Source organism: Alexandromys fortis, unplaced genomic scaffold (assembly GCF_014885135.2).
Source record: "Alexandromys fortis isolate MF-2015 unplaced genomic scaffold, M_Fortis_MF-2015_v1.1 scaffold_17, whole genome shotgun sequence".
Taxonomy (NCBI): domain Eukaryota; kingdom Metazoa; phylum Chordata; class Mammalia; order Rodentia; family Cricetidae; genus Alexandromys; species Alexandromys fortis.
Genome location: NW_026067896.1, coordinates 16,559,382 through 16,573,845, shown reverse-complemented (window position 1 = coordinate 16,573,845; position 14,464 = coordinate 16,559,382).

The following is a 14,464-nucleotide window of genomic DNA, read 5'->3' as shown; positions in this document are numbered from 1 at the left end:
TGCAAAGAAATGAAACACAGAAATAAATTTTTATTACTTCATGAATTTTTATACTTGTGTTACATGTTTACTCCAAATAGTATATAACAGTATTCAATACTTCTTAACATCCACATGTAGTATTGCTCTTTATTCCTCCAGAAGTTAGTTTTTTATTCAAATATATTATGTAGCTCATCATTCTGTTCATTACACTATATGGCATGATTCAATTTAAATAAAATATCATATTTTATTTGTATACTCAGTTTTAAGCAAACATCAATGTCTAACCATTTTTCTTGTTGAAGATCTTTTTCCCTGATGTCACACATAATGTTTCTCTCTATATCATCCAACATTTTACAAGTGCCCATGTGTACCTGTGCAGAATAGTGTGCAAGATCCTATCTGAGGAACTAAATAGCTACAAAGGGAGTAGACATCTCAACCACACTAGTTATTGTCAAGTTTTTCAAATCTTCAATTGTATTGACTATTTCCAAATTGTTCTCCAAGTACTACACCAGTTTTAAATGTTTCATTTACTCTACCTCCCCCCCAAAATCAGTATTTTAAAACATAGAAGTACCTTGTAAATCTAATAAGCTTATACTAGAGCTAAATTTGTTTTGATGCAATTTCATCTATTATAGGAGAGGTGAAATATATTTCATATTATTCTGATATTAGGTTTTTTCCTTCTTGTATCTCTGTTGCTACATTTTCTATTCAATTAGTCTCTCAATTTCTCACATCAATATGTTATTTCTTTTTATTTTAGAGATTGACTTTTGTTTGCTATTTGTATTGTCCAAGTCTTTTTCTAGTCTTTAAGCATTGTTTAACTTTTATAAGACTTCCTTATAAACTTTAATGAATATATTCAAATTTATACATATTTACCATAAACTTTGTGCTTCCTGTTCCATATTTTGTAGCCACTTCCCAAGTAAAGCTCACAAGAATAGTTTCTAATGTGATTTTTTTAAGGACGATAAAGTTTTATTATTTTTGTTGAATTTTTAATTCCCACAGAATACATCTGTGGGTATGGTATAGGTTAAGAGGTTTATGCCATTTATTCCCACAGGGATTTTAAGATGACACACTACTCAAGGAGAGACCAGAGCATGGAATAATAACCACAATGTAGTGAAAACTTTATTTATTAAGCCAAGAAGATTGCATTTCATCCCAAGGCCAATGAAAAGCGCAATGGAATAATGTAAACAGAAGAGTGACTTTAAACTAGATAGGTAAGAGAGGGCAGGGAGAATGCAGGGAACAGGGAGTGGATAGAGGGAAGGAAGAGTAAGATGGGAGGAGTGCAGAAGGCAGGAAGGGTACAGAGTATGGGGGGGAGTATAGAAAACAGAGAGGGGTACAGATGGAAGAAAGGATACAGAGAAGAGGGAGTGGGCAGAGGACAGGAATGGTACAGAGAACAGTGAGGGTTCAGAGGGCTGGAAGAGTACAGAGGATGGGGAAGGGTATAAAGAACAGTGAGGGGATAGAAGGCAGGAAGGGTATAAAGAGGGAACAGAGGGCAGGAAGAGTAAAAAGTGCTGGAAGGGGAAAGAGGGAAGGAAGGTTAAAGGGGATGAGAAGAGGTACAGAGAGCAGGAGTTGGTACACAGTTGTGTAGTATTAGGTATCAGATAATGGAAATCTGACCCAACACAACAATGCAGGTTATCACTGGTGTGGGGGGAGTTACAGGTAGCTAGGGCGGGGAGTTATAGGTTGTTAGGGCTGCAGTGGAGACCTCAGGGCCTTTCAGCAGCTTGTCTAAGTGTTTGCATGTTTGTATGTTTCACAAAAAATTGTGAGTTTCTGAGAAGCAGACAGACATAGCCTCTGAACTACATTTTGGCTTAATTTGCATCATTAAAATCCACTCTGTGTCAATAAAGCCGGTCCAAGAAGCCAAATTAAAACAAAATAAGTCCAGGGGATAATTTAATCAATTCAAAGCAGTGTTTACTGGCTGAATGGCATCTGGGTATAGTAGCCATTGCCACTAATCTTCCAAGGTAGTAAAGATAAGTGAATTAGGGCAGAGAGATGGAGAGCAGAGTGAAGGACTCCCTCTCAGGAGATGAGATTTTGTCAAGTTGGTCAAAGGAGCAGAGATGTGCTACTTCTATTATCCCTGGGACCCAATATACCCGACAGAAACAACTTAATGGGAAGAGAAAGATTTACCGTGATCAGAGTTTAAGTGCATCATTTCACAGAATGTGTTGGAACAGCTAACATTACAGTAGGTAAGAAGCCTAGCAGAGCTCCAATCCAAAGGGACCACAGCCATCATAAGACCAACAAAGACACAATCTCAGTGACCAGTGCCTCTAATGGCACAACTGTGTGAACACAGCCCAGCACCTCTCAACAGAGCTCTCAAAGTTTGAATCCATCATGGATACATCCACTCATTAGTTCAGAGCCCTCATGACCTAATTATACCCCAAAATGTCCTCACAGGCACACTCGGCTTTATGTCTCTGTTAGTCATTTTTCAATCTAATCAGTCTGGCAACCAAGATTAACTATCATAAGGGATGATACATGCTGTAACGACTCCACAATAGAGCACCTATAAAAAGCCTACGATGATTTTATTCTACTCACTTCTTAAAACATACAGTCAGTACCAAACATTGCAAATTCTATAGGAAGTTAGACAAACCCTAGCCCTAACCCTAACTCTAAATTTAATGTTTACCTTGTTTAATCATAGCCATAGATCTGGTTGGTGACATCTGCATAGATCCAGCTTAGATGCACAAGGCCGGGTGGAGAAGAGCGCAGGCGAGATATCTGGAGAAGTCCTAGGTATGTCTGTTGTGGAGAAGCGGGCCCGCTTTTTGGCCTGGCCGCCCCGCTACTTTAGCCCCGAAATAACCACACAGAAAACTCTATAAAATAAATTACTGCCTGGCCCATTATTTCTAGCTTCTTATTGGTTAACTCTCACATATTAGTTTAACCCATCTCTGTTAATGTGGATTGTCACTTGACTGTGGCTTACCGGCATGAGTCCAACCAGCATTTGTCTTGGGCAGAAGAACCATGGCGTCTGCCTTTCTTTGATTTTTTTCCTCCCAGAATTCTGTTCTATCTTCCCTGCCTACCTGAGTTCCACCCTATCAATTAGGCCAAGGCAGTTTCTTTAATAACCAATTAAAGGAACACAAATACAGAAGGGCCTCCTACATCATATGCCCTCGCCAACCATGATAATGTGAATAGAATTTCTATTTATATAGTAGTACCCTCTTAATTTCAGGCATGTTATAATTCTGCTCATAGCCAGACTCCATCCTCAATGATTCCTTTACCCCCAAACTGAAAGATTTCAACAGACAACTATGTAATAGGTTTTTATTTCACACAGATAACAAAGGTATTTTATATTCTTTACACCACTTAACACTTTAGTGTTCTATTTGATCACTTTAGTTTTGTGTTGTGGTTTGAATGAGAATACCCCACCCACACACACCCTAGGCTCATAGATTTGAATATTTGTTTATCAGGGAGTGGCACTATTTGAAAGAATTAGGAGCTATGACTTCATTAAAGGAAGTGTGCCACTAGGGGTGGATGCACTTGGAGGTTTCAAAAAGCCAAAGCCAGGCCCAATGTCTCTCTCTTCCTGCTGCCTATAGATGTGGATAAAGAACTCTCAGTTACTCCTCCAGAACCATGTCTGGCTGCATGCTGCCATTTTCCCCATCACCATGACAATGGATTAATCCTCTGAACCTGTAAGCAAGCCCCAATGCAGTGTTTTCCTTTACATGGGGCTGCTGTGGTCATGGTGTCTCTTCACAGCCATACAGCACTGACGAAGACGTTACGTATTACAAATGAGAAAGTGTGGTGGTTTATTTTCCTGACAGTACCTCTTGACCTCAGAGAGGCAACATTTACTGGACTCTTGCAGCCAAGTTAACAATATGCCTTGAGACCATTTAAGACTACGTACTTAATCTGCTGCCCTATTGTGTACTGAGCCTCTTTAATTTAACTTGCCTTTAAGAAAGCAAAGTAACCAACTTTAATATGCCTTTGAATTCCTGCATAAGCAGCTTTTAAAACCTGAGTTAAAATACATACTTTTAATCTTAAATTATATACTCTTCTATGTTCTTTACACAGAATAATGTGTGTGTGTGTGTGTGTGTGTGTGTGTGTGTGTGTAATCATTGGCTGAAAGTAGCCAATGGGTTTAAAGCAACCCTAGACAGAATATCCACCACAAATGTTGGATGCAACATGTAAATATAGATTGAGAACACGCTTGCAGTTTGGTTTATTATTTTGGGTCCTTTGGGGTCACTGAAGTAACTTCTTCCTTTATGAAGTTCTGTTTAATATCTCTGAAAACAATTACTTGTTATGTTCCCACATCGTGTTTTCTGTGCTATTTAACAAACGGGACGAATCTCTATGTTAGAAACAGGCATACCAGAAATACAGACATTCATATTGTCAGACACACAGGAACAACAGATAAGCTACAAACAGACTTTTAAGCACAGACTACGAAAAGATGGAAACAGGAAGAGAGGCAAAGAATTCAGATTTGAGCTTGCTCTTGGTCAACTTATTCCAAAAGGAAAATTCTTTGTCTTTTTGTTCCTCAATACAACAAAAACTCAAGAAAATTATAAGAGCTGAGCAATGACCAAGGTGAGTCAAAGGAAACCCAATGTGGGATAAGCCACTTGGAAAGGTCACAATTAACACCTAAGGGTCAGAGGAGCCTACCCAAATATTCAGACCCTTTGGAGCCATAACTGCAAGTCTGGTGTGCTGCTTCAGCAAGGAAGAAGGCTGCCCTGTGTCAGGATAATTCCACTTCACCTCTACTCTCCGGCAGCTGCTGCAGACCCACCTTTGAAAGCACAAGTACAGCTCCCCTCTGGAGAACTGGATTTTCCAGTAGGAGGGTGATAAAGGAAGTCAGTGGCTGATGCTAATCAAGCTCCAACAATGGGCTCATTGGCCTTAACCCAAACAAATTTACAGATATTGTGTTCCTCTTGATGTATTACAAAATCCTGTCATCCAAATAAATAATATATGAAGATGATGCAACACTTTTATTTTTATCTCATATTGAAAGATTTGGGTCATAGCAGTGAACAAATATTGCAACTAAGTCTATGAAAAAAAGATAAATAGTAAGATTGTAATTTGAGGAAATTAAAACTCTACACTGAGGGACATAAAATACTGGAGACTATTTTCCCCCAGATGAAATAATTGTGATTATGGAAATTGGAGCAGGGTACAATGTGCAATTAGGAAATAGGAGGATAACAACTAATTCTGGGATAAACCATTGAGGAAAGTGAAATTAGAGCTTTGAGGGGAAAACCAATTAATTATGAAAAATTATTGGGAGGCTAATAGTATTATTTTAAATAATGTGCTCTCCATGAAAAATGATCATATCATAAAGAGGATGTTTTTCTTTGCCTCTTTTTTTTGGCAAGCATTCTGAGGAATAAGAAAAAAATAAGAACATGGAAGCTTAGTAACAAGTTTGTCAAAGAGATAAGTGTAATGTAGTTCCTGCTCCTGGCTGGAGGGCAAGCCTTTCTGTTCCATCTCTGTAATCAGCAGCCATCTACGGTAGAGCCGAGAAAATGGCCAACAGAATACTTGCCTTCGCTAGCTAGGTATGTATTTCAGGAAAGATTTCATTTTGTGTAACCTTTGTTTTCATTATCCTTTGTTAAACAGAGCCACTAAAGAAAATTTCCTCATTTCCCCTGCTTGCTTATTCCCTGTTTCCACACAGATAAATCTCATATAATTAGCTTGAGCGTTGGAAAATAGTGTAGCCTAGCACACACGCAATGGAGTTTATGCCATGGCAGAGGAAGTTACAGCCTCTTGTGGGAATAGAAATGCTTTATTGGGAATGCCTTGCCCTTGGCTCTGCATGAAATGAAAAGAGAGCACAGGAAATTATTTTAGCTCTGAAGTATTTTCCCTAACCAAAAGTGTATTTTATTCTCATTCATTTTCTTTGATATCTAATACCTAAGAATATCATTTTGACTATGCTTTAATTATGCCAACAAAATGATTATACAGAAATTATTATAAGGGATCAGCCCAGATGTGTGCATTAGTTATTTCTCCTTGGGGCCTAGTACAAGGATTGGTACTCACCAATAACTGTTTTATGAAAAATGGAAAATAGTGGTGTAGCTCTCTGAGAACATTTCATGGAAATTCTTCTATACTTGCCTTCTGGTCCAGGTTTCTAGAAGAGGCTTTCGATCCCTGCCCTCATTACAGATATGGTCAGGTGTTTGGATTTATTGTCCTAAATATGAATTGACATACTGAGGGGACATAATAGCAAGTTCAAAATCTGCAACAGTAAATCTACAGACACAGACACACACAAACACACACAGATAAAAATACACACACTCACAGACACAAACACACAGACACAGATACACGTAGACACACACACAGATGCATGCACAGACACACAAGAAAACCCATACAGAGACACACAAATACACACACACACACACACACACACACTGTGTACTAGGGAACAATATAGAGAATCAAAAACAAAAATAAGGGCCCAAATAAGCATTTCATTCAATAGTTCATCTCATCATGCAGAAGATGTGTTAGTAGCAGGGTACAGTGTACACATTTTCGTATCTGAAAATATTATATCAAATATATCTACTGTCATTCTATGGGATCCTCAGGGATTCGATCCAGAAAACCATGCATGTATATGCCATAATCCCCAGATAATGAATTCCTTGTAAGTAGCCTTGCACAGCCTTGTGAATTGTTTAAATTGTTTTAAGGCTACTTATAATCAGGAATATAAAGTGAACACTGTGTAAACAGTTGCTGTACTGCATTATTTAGGGAGTAATGACAAAGAAAGAGTCTGAACACGCTCCATATAGATGTAATTTCACTTTCCCATGGTTGATTGGACCCATAGATGTGGAAGTCGGGGACAGAGGGAGCTGTTTATAGCATAAGATAAAAACAGAAAGTGTATTTCAGAATAAAAGACAGGGTGTCTGCCTCAGTTATTTAACTGCTAACGTTGTTCATTTTATGTTAGGAAAAACAATTCTTCCAGTTGTTTAAAAACAACCAAGCACTGAGCAGTGGTGCATGCCTTTAATGATAGCACTCAAGAATGCAGAGACAGGCAGATCTCTGTGAGTTCAAAACAAATCCTGTGAGTCCCAGGACAAGCAGAGATTCACACAGAGAAACCCTGCATCTGTGTCACCAAGAACTCCATAGACTTCTACTGTACATTCTCCCAAATTATTTTGTGTGTAGAGTGTATATTTTGAGTATAGGTTGGTAGTCAATAAAATATTGATGATTTTAAAACACAGAGAATACAATGCTTTAGGAAGTATTGTCTCATGGAAATAACCAAAATTTGAGGTGAAACATGTTCCAACTTTTAAGTGTCGTTTTTACATTTGTTCCTGAAATAGCTGATGCTTTCACTATATATCCACACTATTCTATCTTCTAGTAAGTGTCTCAGGTAAAAGAAGAGGAACATGAGCTAATATTTTGCTGAGGGTTCTTCTACTTAAACTGAAAAGGATATTCTCTTTCCTAGTTCATTTTCTTAGCAAGAGCACATGATGTAAGAATTGCCCCCAACAACACTCCTTGCTAAGAGATTTACGGTGTTGTGTGTGTGTCTGTGGGCTCTATTTCCAGTGTAGACTTCTTATAACTCCAACTTTGATTGCTGTAGTTGGTCTGTAATCGCTCCGTGTACAATCTATGGGTTTATTGAACCAGATTCCTGATTTCTGCCAAGCACTGTTCTCGAAACCACTTCCCTTTTTTTCTTTTCTAAGTACACAACACCGAAAGCAACTATCTACTCAAGGAATTCCTGTATGAATTGCAGTCTGTTTTTCTGACTCCCCAAATCCAATGCATTAGCAAGTCCCTCCTACCCTATTTGTACCTTTAGAGATACAAATGGATCATATGTTTACCAGTTTCATGACAGCTTAGAGGGTTTAACTGAGTCCAAACAGCAGTAAAATATAAAGTGTTTGCCTTTCTGTTAGGTTCCTTGCTTCCCCTCTTAGGCATTTGCAGCCATTCACCACTACAGTGACACCAATCAAACTTAAACCTTATTTTTTGCCTAAAATCTTTATGTGTCAAAACCCAGATAACACATTTTTTAAAATAAAAGTGTCTTTTCTTGTTTCTGTGACCAAAATAAACTCAAAAGAGAACGGGTTTATTGCAACTCACAGTTCAAGGGGACAGTCTTCTCTGGCACTGAAGTCAAGACGGCAGGATCCTGGATGTCATATCGCATCTACAACCAGGAACCAGAGAGGGATGAAAGCATTCTCAATTGTATGCAGCCTAGAGGCCCATCTCAGGGGATGTGGCCACCTAAAATAAGTGACTCTCCTCACTACATCAAAGTTATTCTAATCTAGATAAACCCCAGAACACATAGATGTCCCCTCACAGGTGTGTCTGGAGGTGATTCTGAGTCCTGACACAAAGATTGGATAGTAGCACTAACCACACACCTATACTCCTTGCTAAGTACAATAAAGACCTATCCCTGTCTAACTAGCTCAGTGTTGCTGGGGGTTCTGTTGCCCATCCAGCTGAGGGTAGTTTTTGTCCCTTTCTCATTTTAAAATTGCTTTTGTCTGTGGTTCCAGGGAGAGAACACAGGACCCTGTAGAAGCTGAACAGAAAATTTCCCGGTGAGATGTGTTTCCTGCCTACTTTGTTCACTTTAGTTTTAGCATCTTTATGATTTTCCAGCCTCTCTTTCTAGAGTTTTCTAACCTACACTTCTGTTTCCATAAAGTTCACATTTCTTACCTTAAGTGCCATCTCACCTTAACTTAATGTCTCTTCAGATAAGTGTACAACCACACTATTCAAAGTATTGCCTTTTATGTTCCAAGCATAATCCACTGTTTTTTTCTCCCTGATTTCTTAGCATTTTTTAGGTTGTTTCTCATTGAATTCTTTTATTTTTTTATATTTTATTTTAACAAGTATTTGTCAACATTTCCTCCCTGCAGTTAGCATTAATGTTTAAATGTTTGTAAGAGAACAAAAATATTGCACATTTCTGGTGCTGAGGACTAAACCTAAGACCTCTTACATACTAGGCACAATTACTGTCACTGAATTGCATATGTGGCTCCAAAAGTCCTCTTTAATAATGGTTTAGAGCTGAAGTGATAGAGGCACAAAGTCTTGGGTTCAATCCCCAGTTCAGCAAATAAATGAATTAATAAACAAAAATAAATAAGTGATATGTTTCAAAGAATGATTTAGAGAACACAATTAATTTTTACTTAGCCATGTTTATTTCTGTATAATAGAAACAGGAAAAGTTATTTAATCTAGTAATTCTGGGATAATATGACAGTCCAGAATGATATACATTAACAGTATCCCGAGTCTACCAAATTAATATAATATTATAAATCAAATTAAATGATCTCAAGCAAATTAGTTCCTAAAGTAATAAAAAAAGGAAGTCAAAATAGAAAATAATACATTGTAAGTCTTGTTAAATAGATAGAATGGTTTAGATTTATCTAAATGCACATAAAAGTTTTGTAATCTGAGATTTATTCATGTATGAATTTATTTTTAATTTAAACTCTGTCTTGACTTTTTAAAAAGAGCGGTGAGGTCTTGTAGATTGCTACACTCTCATATGTAGAGCTAATCCGTCTTGAATACCACCAATGCCTTAAGTCAGTACTTAGTGAATTTTTACAAAATGGATTACGTAAATCAATAAGGTATGGCTACACATGGAAGAAGAAAAATTAAGCCTATATGCAGAGATAGAAACTTGACATCTCTACTTAAAGACTCGTTCAAGACCTCTTGTGTTTCATATTCCTTCTCTTTCTACAATGCTATCAGAAACAGTAAAAAATTTCAGAATAACAAAAAATGCTTCGTTTCACATTATTTCCTACTTCCAGCCGTATAAAGACCTGAACTGACACAATTGTTTGTCCTACAAATATCTTCAGTTACTATCCTTGTTAACTTGGCCAACTTGATGTAGTCTAGAGTCATCTGAGAGGGAAGTCTCCGGAGAATTGTCTAGATCAGACTGGCCTGTGGGCATGTCTGTAGGAGAATAGTTGTGAGTATTAACTAATGACAGAGGCTCAACCCTCTGTCAGTGACACTGTCTCTTGGCGGGTCATTGTGGGATGTACAGAAAAGCTAGGTAAATGTGAGGGAGTCAAAAGTGAACCATAGAGCCAGCCCGCAAGCAGTGTTCCTCCATGGTTCTGCCTCTGTGTTTCATTCGAATTCCTACTCTGCTTCTTTAATAATGGACTATGATCTAGAAGTTAGGCCAAACAAATAATTTCCTTCCCTAAGAAGCTTTTAGTTAGCTTTTAAAAATTATTATTACAGCAACAAAAAGAGAATCAGAAGACAGAAGAAAACAATTTTAAATTTGCTTCTTGTACTGGAAAACTTCTTGAGATCTTGGGACCTTTACACACTTTGGAAAGGATTTGTTATCATTATTATTATTGCATATGATTAGGAAGAGACTTAATCAAATCTTTACATGTCTAGTCCAAAAGGTTAGAGGATTAGCTCTAGTCTGCTCACCAGTTCAATAGTCTAAAGCCAAATTCAACTTACTTATCTAGACTGGTTATTAAAGTTGGCAGAAGAATATTTCTTCCAAACAATTAAACCAAGTGTATAGTCACTTCAAATGAGAAAATATAGCCAGGTGTTAGTAGCCTTTTCAAAACTGATATATTTTATTCTATCAAAATATATTACATTTGTTGGGTTAGCTGTAATCTTAGTCTGTCTTAATGGAATTATAGAAGCAGAGTCTAAGTCATTTTAAATTAGCTGAATTCAGATTCTTATATTCTACTGCAAAAAAGAACAACATTCCTAGTTTATTCACACTTTTCTATTCTAAATGCAGTGTCCCAGCTGTTTGTAAAAGCAAATCTTCCTGGATGCTCCTACCTTCTCAAACTTTGTTGTCCTTACTAGAAGGGACATATGTTTGTTTCTTCTTTGCATTGATGTGTCATGCTCATAACTAGACTGTTGGCTTGAATTTCACCTGTCTCCTTTACTGTTCTATTTATGTAAAAAGACATCATGACCAAAGCCTTTTATAAAATGGAGTATTTAATTGTGTGCTTTCTTGCAACTTCAGAGGGTTAGTCCATGACCATAAGAGTGGGAAGTGTGACAGTAGGCAGGCAGTCATGGGGCTGGAGCAGTAACTAAGGGCTTGCATTTTATCTACAAGTATACTGCAGAAAGAGATGGAGACCGGTTCTACTGTGAGATTTTGAAACCTCAAGGCACACCCCTTGTGAAATACCTCCTCCAACAAGGCCATATTCCTAAACAGTTCATCAGCTGGGAAGCAAACATTCAGACATCCCCTATGGGAATCACAGAGTGTTATATGAGGCTGCTTGTTTGTTCTGGGCTGCTCAGCCCTGAAATAATCATACAGAAACCATATTATCTGCAATACTGTTTGGCCAATAGCTTTAGCATATTTCTGGCTAAGTCATATTTTAAATTAATCCATCTCCATTAATCTGTGTATCACCACGAGGCTGTGGCTTACTGGGTAAAGTTCCGGCATCTGTCTCTGGTAGGGCTACATGGCTTATTCCTGACTCTGCCTTCTTTCTTCCAGAATTTAGGTTAGTTTTCCATGCCTATTTAAGTTGCCTTGCTAAAGGCCAAAGCAGTTTCTTTATTAATTAAGCAATAAAAGCACATATAGACAAAAAGACCTCCTACACCATTTCCCCTTTTCTGTTTAAATAAAAAAGGAAGGTTTTAACTCTAATATAGTAAAATTATATATAACAAGGCAGGTATCAAACAAGAATTACAGTTATATTATTTATATATACTTTATCCTTTATCATAACTAAAGAAAACTATAACTATCTTTTCTTCAACTCCATCAAAGTCCTCAGATGAATATAATATTACCTAAGTAAACAGGAAGTATGTCATAATCAACTTCCAAAACTCTAGAATTGACAGAGACATCTTGCTTCCTGGACAGTCACCCAAAGTTCTTCTGTACCATTGGGAGCATTCATCTTCAGTCAACAGGCCCATAGTATCCAGCAGTCTTTTCCATGAAGCAGGAAGTTTGGACAGTTCCGCCGCATGTATTGGCAGATTGTGAGTCACTTTCTTCTGTGTCCTGCAGAATGTCTGGCAGACTCTTTCATGAAGCAGGAACCCTGAAAGACTGTTTTGACTTTTTAAAGCAACTTCAGAAGTCATTTTTTCTGTGAGATCTGCATGCCTAGTTCATACAGCATACCATCAAGCAATCAAGGCAAGAGCAGTTTCTTGCCCAAATGGTTAGCAAACTCCATAAGGAGACTCTTTGATGCCCATCTTTCTCTTGAATTAATTGGTGCTACCAGAAGCAGATGTGTCTCATTGTCATGAAAAATCCTAACTTCTTAAACCATTTTAAATGTCATATTCTGAAGGTCTCTGAAAGATTTGAAAAATACCTATATAACTGAAATATATCTCTATATATCTAGAAAACCTAACTAACATGACTACAAACTTGACTATTATAGATGACTATCTACTAACCTATATTTCTTAATTTATTATTATTATTACTTCTATACTACTACTTCCTTTTTTTTTTTTTTTGAGACAGAGTTTCTCCGTGTAGTCCTGGCTATCCTGGAACTCATTTTATAGATTTGGCTGCCCTGGAATTCACAGAGATCTGCCTGCCTCTGCCTCCCAAGTGCTGGGATTAAAAGCATTCACCAATACCACCCAGCCACATTGAATCTTAAGAACTGAATAAAATCTTTTACTGTTTTCCCTGGCAAGATAAGGGTTTGTTGGCCTTTTCATCCAAGCAGCCATTTATGTTATCAATGCTTTTCTTCTTCACAAGTTGAATTTCAAGCTTTACAAATAAAATGCAGTGGTTTACTGTGAACTTTCCATTATCACAATGTCTGTATGTTCAATAAAGCTATGCCATTTCAGGAAAATTACATGAGCCCTCTAAATTTCACTTTTCAAGCCCGTGAAGTGGGGAAAATAGTTCTGACTATTAACTGAACAACTGGAGGCAGTGAACTTAGGAAATGGCTCGAGAACTCTTCCTTTTACACTCGTTCATAAAGAATAAAATCCTGTCACTTAAAGGTAATGGATGAGGTTAGAGCACATCACGTTAACGGAAATCCATAAGACACAAGGAGACAAGCATAGCATGTGCATGCATATGGAACGTGGAAAAGGACTGACTCAAAGTGTAGCAGTCGTCAGTAGTTGTTAGTAAGCAAGGGAGATAAGAGATAATATTTGATCAGTTCATGTTGTGTGTGTTATAGAACTATCTCATTGAGCCTAACTAATAAGCACAACTGATATATGTTAATAGGACAACATTCAAAACTGAATGAAAAATAGATCTCTACCCTTGCTGCTCTCAGCCAGCTCTATGACCTCGTGTTACTTCTGTACTGATAATGCCCAAGACTTGTCTGTAAACTCTGTATTTAAGAGGAGCCCTTATTTCCCAGATTCACAACCAGCCTTTTCTGCGAATAGGAAATGTCTCTGGTTCCCTGGTGTTACTGCACTCCAGCATCTTTGCTGACACTGAAAAATCGAAGGTTTGACTGCTTTGGTAAGTTCTGGCATTTATCCTGGTGGTTTGGATTCTATGAGCAGTATACCTGTCGTTTCTGGTTCCATTACTTAAAAGTTTGCCGAATGCTCAGGAAAATACTGAGTCAGTTTTTTATATAGTTCCATATAAAGTGTTTTTGGGGACACCTAGATTCTTAAACAATAATAGCACAACAGAAGTAAAAATTTTACTTTGAAAATTAAATGATCTGTTTTCAAAAGGTATTTATAAATTACCAAATTTGAATTCATTGTGACAAATAAACTGTTTTAATGAAGAACTATGTAAATAGTTTAAGCATCTGTCAGTGTTCCAACAAGCATACTAATATAGGCAATTTAAAATTTTCAAAAAAATTTTAAGAACATAAAAATCTGTTCTTGATTCTCATGTGGGTCAGTTGTAAGAAACTTTTCCTTCAGATATGAGAGCAAGGAAAGAGATATCTTGATTGAGGGAGCCATTATGGGGTTAGCAAGAAACCTGGCTATAGAAAAATTCCCAGGAATCCGCAAGTATGACCCCAGCTAAGACCCTAAGCAATAGAAGAGAGGGTTTCTGAACTGACCTTGCCCTGTAGTCAGACTAATGATTATCTTTTTTTTAATTCCACTTTCCTTTATTATTTATTTATTTATTTATTTATTTATTTATTTATTTTATTGAAAGAAAAGAAAAAAAAAGAAATTCCCACCTCCTCCCACCCCCCCATTTCCCCCC